At 36.0% G+C, this 17,005-nt stretch overlaps 1 protein-coding gene across 3 annotated transcripts in view; it reads left to right on the top strand.

Moving 5' to 3' along the window:
- The window catches only part of LOC123679881, a 165,010-nt gene that overhangs the window by 26,280 nt on the left and 121,725 nt on the right, over positions 1 to 17,005 (top strand). Inside the window, exon 2 of one of the 3 annotated variants that reach the window (XM_045617427.1) lies at positions 14,877 to 14,993. The exons of 1 other annotated variant lie outside the window; for it this stretch is intronic. The gene's annotated coding sequence lies outside the window, so the exon portion shown is untranslated. Of the gene's footprint in view, positions 1 to 14,876; positions 15,007 to 17,005 lie in introns of all 3 variants that reach the window. One more of the 3 variants, XM_045617426.1, reaches the window with a different exon arrangement.

Below are 17,005 nucleotides of genomic sequence, written 5' to 3'. Positions count from 1 at the left end.
GTACTGTTATGATATGTTGTCAAGCGTGGTTTGATAATGCCCAAAATCGAAGAAGAGTAGGCACCGAACAAATTATCATTATCGAATCTATCTTGTGTTATATCTGATGGTTGTGCATTACCGGCAACGATTACAGTGGTGCAGAGAACGACAACATTGGAATGTGGAATTACATCAGGTCATCTTTTCTGTTGAATCTCGATTCTCCTTGGGCGCACAGGATGGCCGAAGAAAGGTTAGACGACGTCGGGGAGAAAGACGTGAACCTCAGTTTGATGTTGAGCTTCATGTACACCGGACAGTAGGCGTTATGGTATGGGGTGCAATTGCACATGCAAGTAGGTCACCTTCAATCTTTATTCGAGGTTACATGACAGCGCTGCGTTCCCTTCAAGAAATAATGGAACCATATGTTTTTCCTCACCAGAATCGGCTCGACAATCCAATATTTCAGTAAGATAATGCCCGAACTCATATTGCCAGAGTTAGTTTGAACTTTTTCAAAGCGACTCATGTGAATCTTTTGCCATGACCGCCCAGAACCCCCGATCTATCGCCCATAGGGCATGTTTGGGACATCTTGAGTAGAAGGTTTGAAAATTTACCCAAGCCCCATCGGACTTTGGCGGCTCTGAGTCATGAAGTACAGGTAGCTTGGGATAGTTTCCCTCCAAAAGAAATAGACCATCTTATTGCATCAATGCCGATACGTGTTGGGGAGTGTATAGGTGATCGCGGTGGACAAACATATTATATTACATTGCGATCTTGATATACACAAATAGCTATTATTATCATATTTGAAAGATTCTGTATTCCCGATTTAGTCGAGGCAGTACATCTTTTTCCACAAGATGAAAATAGGACAAAAATCGCAAAACTTTTCAATTAACTTCAATTATCGTTGACTTATCTTCTTTTATTGAGAAACATCAGGCCCTGCTTCTTGAACAAACATTATAAATAATTCTGAATACTTGACAGCCCCATCGATGAGATATTTATGTGAGTATTGGGATCAATAAACGTCAAGTGCAATCATTTTACGAGCCAGATACTTGACCTGAAAAACATTCGAAAATATTTACTAGATGTGCAGAATCCGTGAAATACTCCGTAGGTGCTTTCCAAATATACTCATTTAAATATAGAACTATCTTCATTTCGCGATACATTCACTTACTTATGAATTTCTTTGTCAAGAGAGCGAGTTATTCCAAAGAATGAATAGGAATACACACAAACTCAAAAGTCTAAAAACCTCTATTTTCTGTGGAAGAAGTATTCTGTCTAAAAATTGGCATATTACATCGAAAAAATAACGGTCTATTCTTTAATTAAACTAGAATATATCTTTCAAAGAATTAGTTTCTCATAAAACGGGGACTTTCAGAAATTGGCTTAATTGAAAGATTGAAAACTTGACCATCTTAAAAAATGTATTGGTGTACAACTTTGCTTCCGCCGTTTTGCAATAGATCGCTGTAGCGCTAAGTGGTAGTCGAAAGAAATAAATAGTAGATGTCATACCTTAAGCTTGGGTATTTGTTAATATAATGCCATTGAAATATTAGTCGATTTCTGTGTGCAACATAAAGTTATTCTCGATTAAACATGTCAGCTTCCGAGTCAAATTCTCGTCATTTACAGGAGGTTTCAATTTTCTGCTTCAATATAAAGAAATCTGCGGCTGAGGCTCATCGAATGCTCTCAGATACCTTTGGTGAGGCCGCTATTAGTGGAAGAACGTGCCGAGAGTTGTTTCAACGCTTCAAGTACGGTGATTTTCACGTCGAAGACAAGCATGGCGGAGGAAGAGAGGTTCTCGAAAATGCAGAATTGGAGGCTTTACGTGATAAAGACTCGTGTCAAATGCAACAAGAATTGGTAGGATTATTGGGAGTGACGCAACAAGCCATTTCAAAACGCTTGAAAGTCAAGGAAATGATTCAGAAACAAAGAAATTGGATGCCGTACGAGTTGAAGCTGAGAAATGTTGAACGGCGTTTGTTTACTTGTGAACAGCTGCTTGCAAGGCAAAGACGGAAGGGATTTCTGCATCGCATTGTGACTGGAGACGAAAATGGTTTCATTACGATCAGTCCAAGCGCAGAGAATCATGGGGATATTCTGGCCAAACATTTATATCCACGGCCAAACCGAATATTCACGGTTTCAAGGTCATGCTCAGCATTTGGTGGGACCAATTCGGCGTAGTGTATTATGAGTTGTTAAATCCGACTGAAACAATCACAGGTGATCATTATCGAACGCAATTAATGCGTTCGAGCCGAGCATTGAAAGTGAATTAGGCATTTCGCAAACGACATAACACTGTATTTTGCGCAAAAACTAAGGTTCAGTTAGCACAAGAACTCAAGCCGATCGCTCACACCATCTATCTTCGCAGATTGTGTCCTCAAAATGCATCAAAATGATCCAGATCTTCATCGAAAATTCATATTCAGAAATGAGGCCCATTTTTACTGTGGAAGCTAAGCAGAATTGTGGCATTCGGGGCTCGGAAAATTCAAGAATAATTGTTGAAAAACTTCTCCATCTACAACGTGTTACTTTTTGGTGCGGTATTTGGAAAGGTGGTGTGATTGGACCTTACTTATTCGAAAATGGGGCTGATGCAACTGATACGGTGAATAGATTGCGCTTCCGAGCTATGATTAATGATTTTTATGGAATTCGTGAAGTTATCGATAACATTTAGCCCCAAATGTTCGAATTGGTCATGGACATTTTCATGAAAAGAATATGATGCTGCAACCGTAGCAGTGGTGGCCATTTGGCTGATATCATTTTCCTCTTTCAATGAAATAAACTTACATTGATTTGATTCAAAATATAGGTACTCTTTTTTTTTATCAAAATGAAATCTATTATTTAAAAACCCTTTACCCTTTCATCTGGTGGTGGAAAGCAAAAATACCAATACAACACGTTCATCATTAACATTACCGAGTAAAATTTTTTCTTATGATATTATAAACCTGATGAATTTTGTGAAGAGAAGATAGAAAATGATAAATTGATCCCTCATAATACCTGAATGCAATAATATGAGGTATTACAGTGCAAAAACCATAAATATATTACTAACATCTTTTTTTTCCGTAGACGAATTCCAATTATACACACCTACATGTTAATATTCTACGTTTATTCTTCGATGAAAATATTTATCAGAAAAGTTTTTTTTTCAATTTCCTCTATAGATAATCTTCTGGAATGAAATAAGAATCAAATTTTCAACCCTTCAGACAGAACTTGCCGAAACTCACTAAAATATACCTCAAATATTTTCACTGGTGCCAGAAAAACCCTATAACTACTCTTCAGAAAATCGGAATGTCGCATAAAATCCCAATAACGATCCAATATCAATGCCAAATCGAATAAACTCGACTGCTCCAATTCCTGACTTCAACGAACTTGCGAGAATTCCTCTTCGAAAAGCAAACTACTTTAGGAGCTATTCTTCTTTTAGTTCTCCAGCAAGTTAATGTGTGTTGAAAGTTCCGAGAATTCTCACTATCTTCCTTCACACACAATTGTTCACATTTCCTCAAAAGCTCCTTCAGAATTTATGAATTCTTGCAGCTTCCATTAGACATCTCAATTGGATATATTGCTCTTCTTGCGATATGGCACTTAGCGAACCATCCAACATAATCTTTCGGCATCAATTTTCTTCAAATGAGAAATGGGGTGTAAAAAACTCCTTTGTGAAATGTGGGGTTTTTCGGGGAATAACCGCAAGTTGGGATGAAATATAATACTTCGGATTCAAGGAGCTTTCAAGTATCGGATTACACTGATCAATCCATGTTTCTGGCTGAATCTCCTTCTAGGGCTTCCTTCCCTTTATATTAATTCGCTTGAGCTGGGATTATCCAATCAGTTTTTCTTGGTTGATCTTCCGCTGAGTAAACGGTAATAATTTTCAGATTTAATTTGTGAAGAGGGTGCTTTTGTAGCTGAAGGAATATTGAAGTGACTAAGAATTATGGAAAATCTTTTTTTCGGCAACCGTCCGGGAAGTGCTCACTTCCCTGCTTTTTCTCTGAGAAAGTAGCATTTCCCGGCCTAGTCCGGAAAGTACGTACTTCCCGGACTAGGCCGGAACCGAGATAACGGCTGACAGTTCATATGAAATTAGTTGTCAAAAATTTGCATGTTTTTTGATCGCAATCGCAATAAAATATGGAAAGCAGCAGCGATAGTGTTATTTTACATGGTTGCCGAAAAAATATTGTACGCAACACGCCCGAAAATGGTTTTTTTGGACTCACAGACTTCCAGGACTCGCTTACGCTCGTCCTGGAATTTTGTCTATTCGTCCAAAAAAACCTTATTTTCCGGACTTGTTACGTAAATTACTATTATCATATAAATAACGTTGAAAAACCTTGATTTGCCACACTTGGATATGTTCCCTAAATTCTCTCTCTCTAAATTGTCATTCACTATCTATTCTTGAAAATTAAAAAACGCTGTTGTCAAAATGAGTTAAGGACCGATTATTTTCTTTCGTTTTTCTCCCATTGAAGGTAGTCAACTGAAAACTATTTTCAAAAGCAGATAATATGTTATGAAAACAGTTTTCTATGATGTAGTTTTTTGAGAATACATCATATTCAAAAATGGACAACGAATGCATTTATTAGCGATACACAGAAGTGGATGTAGACAGCCAAATTGTGCATGTCCAGCAGTAAAAGGCAGAATCAGTGAAATATCTTGGGTTTCATGTTGATCAACATCCAAGCATTCTGGGGCAATTGTTGAGACAATGGATAGTATCTATATGTTGTTTATAATGAGAGATGTTCTCCCTTGAAGATTGTGTTTTCGAGTGTATGATTTGTTGGTGTTGTCGATTCTAAGGAATCGACTTATAATTTGGGGAGGATTATGTGTACTTCGTTTAAAAATAATTGAAATAGTTCAAAAATCAATATTGAAAATTATTTTGAAAGTAGGGAAAATGTATAATCTAACAAACTGTTTGTGGAGATTCAACAACTTAACATGAGGAAAATTTATATGTATGGAATAATAATAACTAAAAAAAAAAAAGACGAAGATACAGCATTGTTATTTAAATAGAAGGGTCCGTCACGAATATTTGATACTCTTGTTTTTCTGTAAGACAAGTTTACAACATAGTCAGTCATATTAGGGTCCGAAATTGTATAATCTTCTTCCAGTTGATATAAGGGTTGGATTTAACTTGAGGAGTAAAATGCATAAGAGACGACTCAAAGCATTTTGATGATCTAAAAAAGGTTTTCTCAATATAGTTTTTTTGTTTGATTTTGCTCTTCGAGTTGTTTGGTACTTTTTTTTCGATTTAATTTTGGAGAATTGATAATTCATTTGTAATAAGGGCAGGATATGGCAGTATACAAGCATTCATGCTCAGACTGCGTATTGCTGCTCCTTTATATTCGATATATTTATGTGTGAAAGATAGGATGAATAAAATTAAATTGAATTGAATTGTGGAACAAATAACAGGCCATAATTGAAGTGAACGAATGAAAATTAGTTCTATGGGTAATGAATATCAAAATTGTGGTATGATATATAATATTCGATTCGATTCGAATTATCGAGCAGGTGCAGACGTCTTCTCTGTGTTTGATATTTAACGAGAGTTGTTTCATAGATCGATTGTTTTTTTTTTCGGCAGAATTTTTGAAAATTGGGGCTATTACAGTCAACCGCAGGAGTTTGCCATATCGTTGCAATTTACCAGCTAGTTTTCCGGGAAAAATCGTGAGAAAATCTATAGAAACTGAAAACAATAACAACGGAACGGAGTACATCTGTGATGAGATAAGGAGTGAATCAGTTTCATTAAGGTATTCCACACACTGCAGCGTTTGTATCGAATACGTTTATCGGTATAAAAGGTATAGCATTCTTCTGAAAAATGAACGAATTGGAGGCAAAAGTTCAGAAAATCCATGATGACATCCTGAGTAACCGAAGGGAAATTAGAAATTGTATCGAGGCAAGTGAAGCTCGAATTCTGCTGAAATTTGAAGAGATGAGAAAGCGGTTACTGTTGTTGGAAAGAGAGAACTGTGAACTCAGAGAGGAAGTTGAGGGCCTTAAGAGAAAGCAAAATAAGAAGAATATTTTGATTTTTGGGCTGAATAAAAAGGAGGATGAAATAACACCACAAAGCGTGTGTGATGACCTGAGTGTGTTGATTGGTGTTCAGTTAAAGGAAAGTGATATCGGAGACGTATACCCACTGGGAAGGGCAGTAGGTTGTCCAATAAAGGTTGAGCTCAATTCATATCCCAAAAAAAGGGAAGTCCTAAACAATTGCCATAAGCTGCGCGGAAAAAAAATTGCAATAGCGCACGACCTGACTGCTGTCCAAAGAAGGGAAAATAATATACTGAGAAAACATCTTTTGAGGATCAAGCAGGAAGGAAATCACACAAAGTGCGTCATTAGGGGAAACAAACTTTTAGTGGGTGGAACTCTGTATGGAATTGAAGAACTCGAGGTAGAAGAAACCCCTAAAGACAAGCCAAACAGTGCACCCTCAACCCCGTTACCAGCGTATAGGCTGTCAAGGGCAGATCCAGTGTTGTCTGATCAGCAAGAGGACAGTGGAACCCCAAATATTTCACCAGTAAATATTAAGATCGATCGAGCAGAAAAGCCGGCACAGTTGGATATTATCAGAAAGCCGAGAACCCGATCAGACCACAAGAACTAGAATATAGGGGTGAGAACTAGTTATTTCATTAATTTTTGTTTTTTTGTTTTTCTGATTGGTTCGTAGGAAGCAGAGCTAAGGTTTTTTTTTTTTTTTTTTGTCACTTTTTGGGAATATTTTTGTTGTTTTTTGGGGAAAAATTGGCAAAGATCAAGTTTTAAATGCTGGAATTGGTGAGAGACTGCAATTATGAACCGGTAAACACGATCGAGTTGTGCAACATAATGGAGTTGAATAAGATCATGAATGAAAAGCGGATGAATCAAAACTTTCTGAAAGTATTTCACCAAAATATACGAAGCATTGCTAAAAATTTTGATGAAATCATGATATTCCTAGATCAACTGGACACCCAGTTTGATGTGATTGTGCTAACAGAAACATTCCAGGGAATGGATTACCGTGAAAGGTTTAGCATACAGGGATATCGAATGTTGTATAATGAAGGTGATTTCAATAGGAATGACGGGGTAATCGTTTATTTGAAGGAGGACATTTATTGCAAACACGCCCTAGTCCAGATTGCCGAGAGTCGGGCCGTACAGGCAGAAATCAAGTTTGGGAATAAATCAACTATGGTGACGGCGCTATATAGATCTCCATCATCGAGAGAAGATGAATTTGTTGTACATCTTGAACATTACTTGAAACAAGTGAACAATATTAGTTCCGATTATCACGTTATTATTGGCGATATGAATATAGATACTAATAAGGAAAATGAACTGGTTTCGTGTTATCTGAACACAATGAGCGAGCATGGCTATTTCTCTATGGTCAACGAAAATACTAGAGAACAGGGCGAGTCAAGATCATGCATCGACCATATATTTTTGAGAATGAAAAATTTACACAGACATGACGAATGTTTTTCTGGAGTCTTCGATACGAGCATAACTGATCATAAGAGTACTATGTTGGGAATTCCTTGTAAAAATACTGAAGAGAGGACACATCGGGGTGGCACTAGAACTTGCATAAAATATGAATCGGTGAGAGAGAGCCTCAGAATGCATGATTGGTCATTTTACTATAGTTTAGATACTGCTAATAAACAGGCCTACTATCTGACTGAGACACTCAGTCGTGTGATCGCACAGAGCACGATAACTATGAAAATTCGGAAGAGCGAGAATAAAAGGAAGAAATGGATAACAGCAGGACTGGTTAAATCGATAAGTAAGAAAAACGCACTACATAGGGAGTACAAAGAAGATCCACAGAACAACTGGAAGAAACAAAGATACCTGGATTATAGATCGCTCATAAATAAACTAATAAAAATTGCCAAGCGGGACTTCTATCAAGATGAAATAAAGAATAGTCGAAACAGCTCGAAACAACTATGGGAAACTGTAAAGGGTATGAACACGCCGGAGAGGAGATTACCTATGAAAGATGTTTTGTGTGAAGATGGTACAAGAATAAAGGATGATATACTCAAAGCTGACTTGTTCAATAGGTTCTTTGCGAATATTGGCCGACAGTATGCAGAGAAAATAAAAAAACCACCAACTGAAATTCCAGAAAAAATTCGCAGCGGGAACTCATTTTTTTTGACACCGGTGGATGACGAGGAAATAATCATTATAATAAATTCCCTGAAGAGTAAGAAATCCGTAGGCATAGATGGTATACAAGCAGAAGACCTGAAAGAAGTAGCACGGGAGATTGCTCCGCTGTTGACATTCTTGGTGAATGGTATATTTCAAACGGGCCAGTGTCCACAAGTATTCAAGAAGTCGATTGTTACTCCTATATTTAAAAGTGGTAATCAGGAAATGATCGAAAATTACAGGCCGATTTCACTCGTGACAAATATGTCAAAAATTTTTGAGAAGGCGCTCAAGACCAGGCTTGTATCATACGTGGAGAAGCACGACTTGATTTCGAGAAATCAGTTTGGGTTCAGAAGCGGGATGTCAACGAATGATGCGATAGCTGCCCTCACGGGTGAAATATACGGCCATGTAGACCAGAGCCGACCGGCAATGTGTGTGTTCCTGGATCTGGCAAGGGCCTTCGACACTGTGGACCATAAACAATTGCTGGAGACCTTGCATGATTATGGAATACGTGGAAATGCCCATAAACTCTTCGAAAGCTACTTGAAAGGCAGGACACAAGTTGTGAAAATCAATGGTTCTTACAGCTCAGAAGCTGAGGTGGTGTATGGTATTCCGCAAGGCACGGTGATCGGACCCTTGTTATTTCTCATTTATATGGATGGTGTGCTGAGAATGCATTTCAAAGGTTCAATGTTTGGTTTCGCCGACGATACGGCCATACTATTCAGTGCAGACAGCTGGGCTGATCTGAAACTCATTGTCGAACATGAGATTGGCAAAATAAAAGACTGGTTTGATCACAGATTGCTAACAATCAACTTCAACAAAACCCATTTCATACCATTTTCAAGCTACGAAAACCAGTTACCAGAGTACAACAGGCTGACAATTAATAACCATGGTGTCACTATGGAAATAACAAGAACAGATAACATAAAGTATCTGGGTGTCACCATAGACAGCCACTTAAGATGGGACGTTCACATTTGCCAGGTGTCGAAGACTTTGAGATATATGTTGTACAAATTCAGGTACCTGAGATCAATTCTGGATATAACACATCTCAAAATTGTGTATTACGCACTTGTACAATCCCGTCTACAATATGGTATACTGAGTTGGGGTGGTATACTGGATACACACCTGACGAAGATGGAAGTGCTACAGAGAAGAATCCTAAAGATTATGTATAACAGGAAATATGATTATTCGTCGGACCTTGTTTTCGGAGAAAGTCAAGTTCTTGACATTCGGCAATTATACGTGCATGATATAATAGTTAATGTTTATAGGAACAGGCATAGTCTGCGAAAAATCGATCACGAGTATGGAACTAGACATAAAGTAGCAGGTGATGTTCAGGTCAAAAAAACTAGAAAAGCTATTGGACAGCGCAATTACACGTACCTTGGAAATAGAATATTCAATTACTTACCTGAAGCGTACCGAACATATATAAGTACAATAAATAGTGAAGCCTTAATCAGAAAGATTTTCAGGAGTTATCTACTCACTATAGGCAGAGAAGTAGTTCATGGATTGATTTCGAATAACTGATTTTCCATTTGCTCGATGCTGATATAAATCTGTTTAAAACTCTCACATGTTTTCAGTGTACGGAGATAATTCATGTAGTGCATATGAATTGGGAGTACCCCACACACAGCTGCGGTTTTAGTGGGGTTGTTTATATTTGTTTGCACGTTTGTAACGTCATATTAATTTTGTGAAAAATGTACATCTTTTATTGCAAATAAACTTATTATTATTATTATTATTATTATTATTATAAGAGTAAAGTATGAATATATAATCATAAATGAAATTTGTAACAATTTCTAAAAATATATTACCACTTAACATTGACGAAATAATAAAAACGAATAATATTTGTTTTGTATTTGTTATGTCACTAAAAGAGGATGGAAATATATTTCCAGTCAACAATATTAACCCAATAAGAAAATAATTGAGAAAATAGATGATCATTGATATCATGTTAATAATGGATAAAACAAACAACATTCGGCATTGGCGAAAAACAAATAGAAACACATTATCGAAGGTATATACACAGTAAAAATAACGTATCACAAATATAAAATAAGTCAATATGGAATAACAAATATTGCGAAAACAAATAAAGAAATGTCTGCATGTTTCATCAGTCATTAAAATAAATACAACATCTTACATAGATCTTATCCTTATTTGGCATGAAGGCTGTGTAACCTGACGGTAATAAGATGGAAATAAGAAATAACAGTATATACTGGAATATTCGGACAAATAAATATATTGATATATAAAACAATGAATAATCACATTTTGATAATATATCTTGAAATTCAAGCAAAATATAAATCCAAGCAAATAATAAATGAAACAAAGTTTTTTCAAACTATTCTTACTGGAATTTGTTTCGTTTTATTTCATCTTTAATAAATTTTCATCAAGTGAGGACCGAATACATAAAAAAAATATAGAACCAAAATTTACAGATTTTCACACCTAGTTACTAAGAAGATAAACAGAATTAGATATAGCTGTGTTTCTTTTTCTATTGAATTGAGTTGATCAAGATAAATAAATTGTTAGCGTACACTTCTAGGTTACTTCACCCTCCACATCTGAGAAATTAAGTACTCATTCCCAGCCTGTTCCTTCTGTTGATAAAAATGATTATCTTTACATTAATTGGACATCGTGATTATTTAAAACATTTGTTGTTCATTCTGTTCAAATTTGAATTGAAATAATTCGCATCAGTTCAATGAGGAATTAATATTATACCCTAAATTTTCGCAAAATTGTCAAATTTACCTCGTTTCATACTGAATTAAAAGAATTTTTGCGAATGAAATGAAACAAGACATAAGTCCTTACACATAATGTCATTTCATATCGTAGAAAATTGACTTACTCTCATTTATCACTGAATTTCCTTGTCCACCAAAAAAATTGATCTATCCGCAGTTCCAACCCTCGTAGAAAATTGGTAGAGAAAAAAGAGCGTTCTTGATGGACGACTCGGACTGCGATAAAAACGTAGCTATGCGTTATAACTGAAAGATCCATAAAATTGTCGGTAACCGAAACTACGCCCCTTTTTAGTACCGTGAAAAAAATTGCTGTTCTTCAGACTGGAAATTCTCATGCGGCATTTCCGGTTTATGGTTTAGAGCGAGAAATCGGCACTGATACCGGATATCGACGAACCGCCATTACAGCTGGATACTCAGTTTTTCTTCTCAATTTCCTTTTTATTATTTTCAATAATCTAACTTTGTCCTCCTCTGAAATTTTTACAGTTCATGTTTTGGAATGCGGAAAATCGGAAAAACATGTTCATCATAGCCCTCATTTTCTGAATGAAGAACATTGTAGTAGTTTCTTATGAACCACAACATATTAATTGCAGTTCTTAATAGTTTATTTTCTGCCACTTTCATCTTCTGATATGGCTTTTGACTTTTGACTTTACCTTTTATTATTTCACTTTTACATATGTTGACTTTATCATTCATAGTTCCGTTCATTTTACTATCTCTTTTGAAGGGGGTAAAGTCTGTCCATCGCTGATTTTTTTTATTCATTGCATATTTTATACGATTTTCCTTATTACCTAGTGCTACATCTAAATAGTTGACTTCATTTTTCCAATTTCCACTTTATCTTTCTTCATATATCCTTGATTCTTGATCTCTAATTTCCTTTTCCGTAGGAGAATAGCCTAGTTATTTCGGCCGTTTATTTGAATCCTTCATTCAATCAATCATTCGTCTTCTGATGCTTCTTGCAGTTTTCAGTATATGACGTCTGTTCATCGATATCTAACTGTTATTCAATTATCATCTGCAAATAGGGTCAATAGCTTTTTTGAGTTTTTTGAGATTCCTATAACTAAGTCTTGAGCCACTCCTGCTTCCACTTCTCTATTAGTAGGCGTTATCTATTTTGACGTAGAAATTCCTGTCACACAGGTAGTTTCTTTTTATTTTGAAGTCTTTGATTGTATAGTCTGTCATCCTCTTCTTATAGAATTGTCCTTCGTGAATAACTCGGAGATAGCTCTCTCAACATCTAACAGTACCAGTCCTGTGACTTGCTTGTTCTGCAATTGCTCAGTAGGTACTATATTCGATAAGCCCCAGTAGCTGCAATTTTGTGAAATGATCTTCTCTCCTAATTGCTTGGATGGTATCAGATTCGGTCCATCTGTTTTTCAACATTCTTTTTTCTGCAGCTAGTTTCTATTTGGGAATTTTTTCGATTTGCTTGATGATCTCGTTCTCACCTTCGAAGATCATACAGCTTCTGGAGCACATTTTTGTTCACTGAAAAATAACAACTTGAATATACAGGGTGATTCACCGCGATGGCGTATTTGACTTTTATGGAAAACTAATTATAATTTTGTGCTGAAAATTTGCATATTGTTGTTTGAGACAATGATCATCCTTCCTAAAATATTTTCAGATCTTTACAACTTATGTCCAACACAGTTCACTATTTGAAGCCTTATCACCTGGTATAATTGTTGATTGTTGAATATAGTTTCTCTATATTTGTGTGTACGTCCTAGATCATGAATTGTGAAGAGGTTTGTTGTTATTAGTTGATGTTATTGTCCATACATGTTGAGATTGAGAGCAGTAATAAGGCCCTTAGTGATTTCGAATGATCCTAAAAACAGCTGAAACATCTTATAAGGATCATATATTTAAAACGCCCTTGGCCAACAAAGTTTATTCTTTCGTGTTGTGTTTATGAAAACTCAGAATTGTATATGGCGCCCAACGTGGGGCCTTATGCGACCGCGATCTATTAAATTTGATGAATTTACGTTGTAAAACTACATGATCTTCATGAATACCCAATGCATTTTTGGTCCAAATCACAAACAGTCTTATAATACAACGTATTGGCAGGATCGAAAATCAAGAAGGTTTTTGCCGAATAAAAAATATTTCAATATTCGAAAAATTTGGTCCAATTTTTTTTAGGAATATTAATTCATTCCCAAGAAAAACGATATCTGGTTGACTGCTTCCGTGGGTTCAGATACTTTTGGTTGTCAACCCCAAATCGCACTCTCACAGGGATTAGTTGATGTTATTGTCCATACATCTCAAGATTGAGAGCAGTAATAAGGCCCTTAGTCATTTCGAACGATCCCTAAAACAGCTGAAACATCTTATTAGGATCATATATTCAAAACCCCCTTGGCCAACAGGGTTTATTTTTTCGTGTTGTGTTTGTGAAAACTCAGAATTAAATATGGCGCCCAACGTGGGGCCTTATGCGACCGCGATCTATTAAATTTGATGAATTTGCGTTGTGAAAGTACATGATCAACGCATTTTTGGTCCAAATCACAAACAGTCTTATTATACAACGTATTGGCATGATTGAAAATCAAGAAGGTTTTTCCGAATAAAAAATATTTCTGCAACAATATTCGAAATATGAGTCCTCGTCGCCACTATTTTTTCATAAAATTCCATCAACTCATAACTATATAATAATAATAATAATAATAATAATAATAATACTGTTGAATTTCAACCCAAGTTATGACATGTTGCTGAGATTGTCATCAAATAAGATATCTAATGATGCAATAATATAGTGGGTGTGCCATTTGAAATGAAAAAGTAGTAGTCTGCTTAAGGTATAGCCGGAAGTAGTAGAGATCTGAAAAAATATTTTTAGATTTCCATAAACGTCGCGGTAAATCACCCTGTATTATAAAACCAGCGATATATTGATCTGGAGTCAACACAGAATGAAGGATGTAATAAAAACTACGTAATATTTTACCATTCATGCAGTAAAAAAAAACAGAATAAAAATTTAACATGTTATATTTGTTAATAGCGGAATTAATACGAGTATAATCCTATAGCGTAGGTTGCAGTGAGAACAACTGAATTTAAAACTTTAGTAGTTCTGAGAAGAACACACTAAAATTCACCCGTTTACCGCTTCACCGACGATTAGAGCTCTGTTCTCTGCGATGAATTCTGTAATATTAGACGCCAACTACAAGTTGAGATGATCGCACTCTCGCTCACGTAAGTTTGTTAGGCGTATGTATATTGCAAAAAAATTACTAGCACAAGAGTTTGGTTACTTCGACCATAAGAATAAAAAATACTCAAATGAAAACTAGAATTCAGAATATTTCATGAGAAACAAGTGGAATTGCGAAATTATAATAATTGAACTTAAATTAACTTAGATTTCTTCACAATTATAGTCTTTTCAAAGTAACCAGTAACCTGACCAGGATGAGAATTAATCGGATATGCCAGATTTACGCAGGATTTAAGTAAGTCTCTAGGATATTGAAACAGCTGCATTAGGCTTTCCATACGTTGGTCAAGTGACTTTGGTAATATCATCTGATGTTTATTGGGCCACACCCTGTACATTCCTATTTTAGTAATGTATAATATTGTGAACGAATAAAAAAATAATTCGATAAACGTCCTGCTAGCACTTTGAGAATTCCTGTTGCAATTATTAATATATCTCCTTTTGTATTTCAGAAGGCACCCTGGGTATTCTGAAAGTGGGGAATTCCTTCAGCCATTCCACGGTTACCTCAACGTCACCCAATCCTGGAACATCGTCGGAACCAGGAATCCAGAGCTATGTGCACGCCGGTATAGCACTCATGTAAATTTAGCACAAATCTTCCTTACCCTTCCATAGCATAATTTACACGTTATGCATGTTATAATAGATGTATTGTTAGGATGAAATATGTGAAGACTGATTTGGTTTCAGGGCGAAACATCAATATTATTAAATTGCCCGCGTCAACGACTAATAAATTAGGTACTTCACATCCACTACCGTGATATACGCCTTTTTCGAGCTGAGCTTTCAATTTTGTATACAGGGTGAGTCAATAATGCTCGATCGGTCGATAACTCTTGGAAATTTTGGGCTAGGAGGATGATACAAATTTTGACGCAATCGACTTACTCAGCGCGTAAGCTTAAATTATTTTTGACTCTACAGGCTGAACCGAAAGTGGTTAGACATGATACCACCTAGGGATTCACGCCTTTGCTTGATATTCAAGCTACTTGACCCATGCTTGAGCTTGAGCTTGACTTGAAATCAACTCAAGTTCAAGTTGAGTACTAGTTTTTTAATGTTAAGTCAAGTATTTAATGAATAAATGTAGGATCCAGTTATTGTTTCCTGTATATAACTGACATGGTCAACCGGATGCTTGGAGACCTATTAGTTTCTTCAAGTGTCGAGGGCATGACAGTTTCAATGAATTTACAGGGAACGAATTGTTATTGTACATATAATGTAAAAAGCATGTGTAATTCTTCGAGGTGTCGAAGATATGTCATGGAGTTGTAAATCTTGAAGAGATTTACTGAGGGGTTGGGAAAGTTCGAGAACAAGACGGTTGTACCAGATGTGTCACATCTGTGTATCAGGTTCTAGTCCTTCGAGAATTTTCGATTTCCAGGAATCCGCGAAGAGCTTTGTGGGCGGTAGGGCAAAACTCTTATTGGACTAGGGGATGGTACTTTCCCTAAGGGTGTGATCAAGCCGGAAGGAGGGAAGGATATTCTTAGTGGACGGGGTAAGTTGCGGGCAGGGGACGAAGTAAGTTCGAGTCGAGAGTCAGTTCAAGTTAAGTCGAAGACGAGTAAAGTTCAAATTCGGTCTAAGTCGAAGCAAGAGTAAGTTCAGTCGGTTGAAACTTAAGACTTAAGACGAAAAGACGGTTCACGGACTAGATTAAGACGAGTCACGAACGAGTTAAAGACGAGACGACCGAACGAAAGACTTAAAGAGTAAGACGTGACATATCGAAAACGTTTCGAGTAATTAAAACTAGAGTTAATGGAGAAATTCAGTACCGTATGAACCGTGTTTGTACTGTAATTGTGGCTTTATAAATAGATGTAAATAATTTAAAAAGAGTTTAATTATTGCAAACCCGAACAAAGTCACGGAGAAAAAAACGAAAGGCCAGGTAATCGAATCATACCTCTAGACGATCGATTAACCAAGCCTACATAAATACTAATTTTGACATTGAAAAGCTACTATTTGACTTGAACTCAGGTTGATTTCAAGCTCAAGCTACTTGAGCTTGAGCCAAGTAGCTTGAATATCCAGTTAACCTGTGAATCCCTAATATCACCCTGTAATGAGAATACCCAATTTTATATAATACTCATAATTTCCATGAAATTTTGATTTCGAAATACCCCTCTGGTCATAATTTATCTGTAGTAGTGTTTGACGTAGTGCTTTCTACAAATTTCATAGATGTAATGGTATAAACTTAAGATCATATATTGAATTGAATTGAATTTATTCAAATGACATGACCTGGAAATCTGTCGGATACTCTAATGAATATTCTTCATCATTTGATGAGACATGTTGTACTTAAAATGAATAGTTTTTCATATTTCTGAGTTCTAGCACTTATAGTTTTGGAGATATGAATTTTCGAAACTAATTGTTTTTATTTTGTCAATCGTTCTCTTCAATAATTTAAGATATCAGGAAATGATGAATCATAATGCAAAGTATTAAGTGTTTTAATACATAGCTTTAGAAGAGGTTGACTCTGGCCTTTTGTTTCCGGGCTGTATTTCTCTGTAAAAAAATATCTTATATTTCCGGAATAAAA

The sequence above is a fragment of the Harmonia axyridis genome, chromosome 5, assembly GCF_914767665.1.
Source record: "Harmonia axyridis chromosome 5, icHarAxyr1.1, whole genome shotgun sequence".
Taxonomy (NCBI): domain Eukaryota; kingdom Metazoa; phylum Arthropoda; class Insecta; order Coleoptera; family Coccinellidae; genus Harmonia; species Harmonia axyridis.
This window is presented reverse-complemented; position numbering and strand designations above follow the sequence as displayed.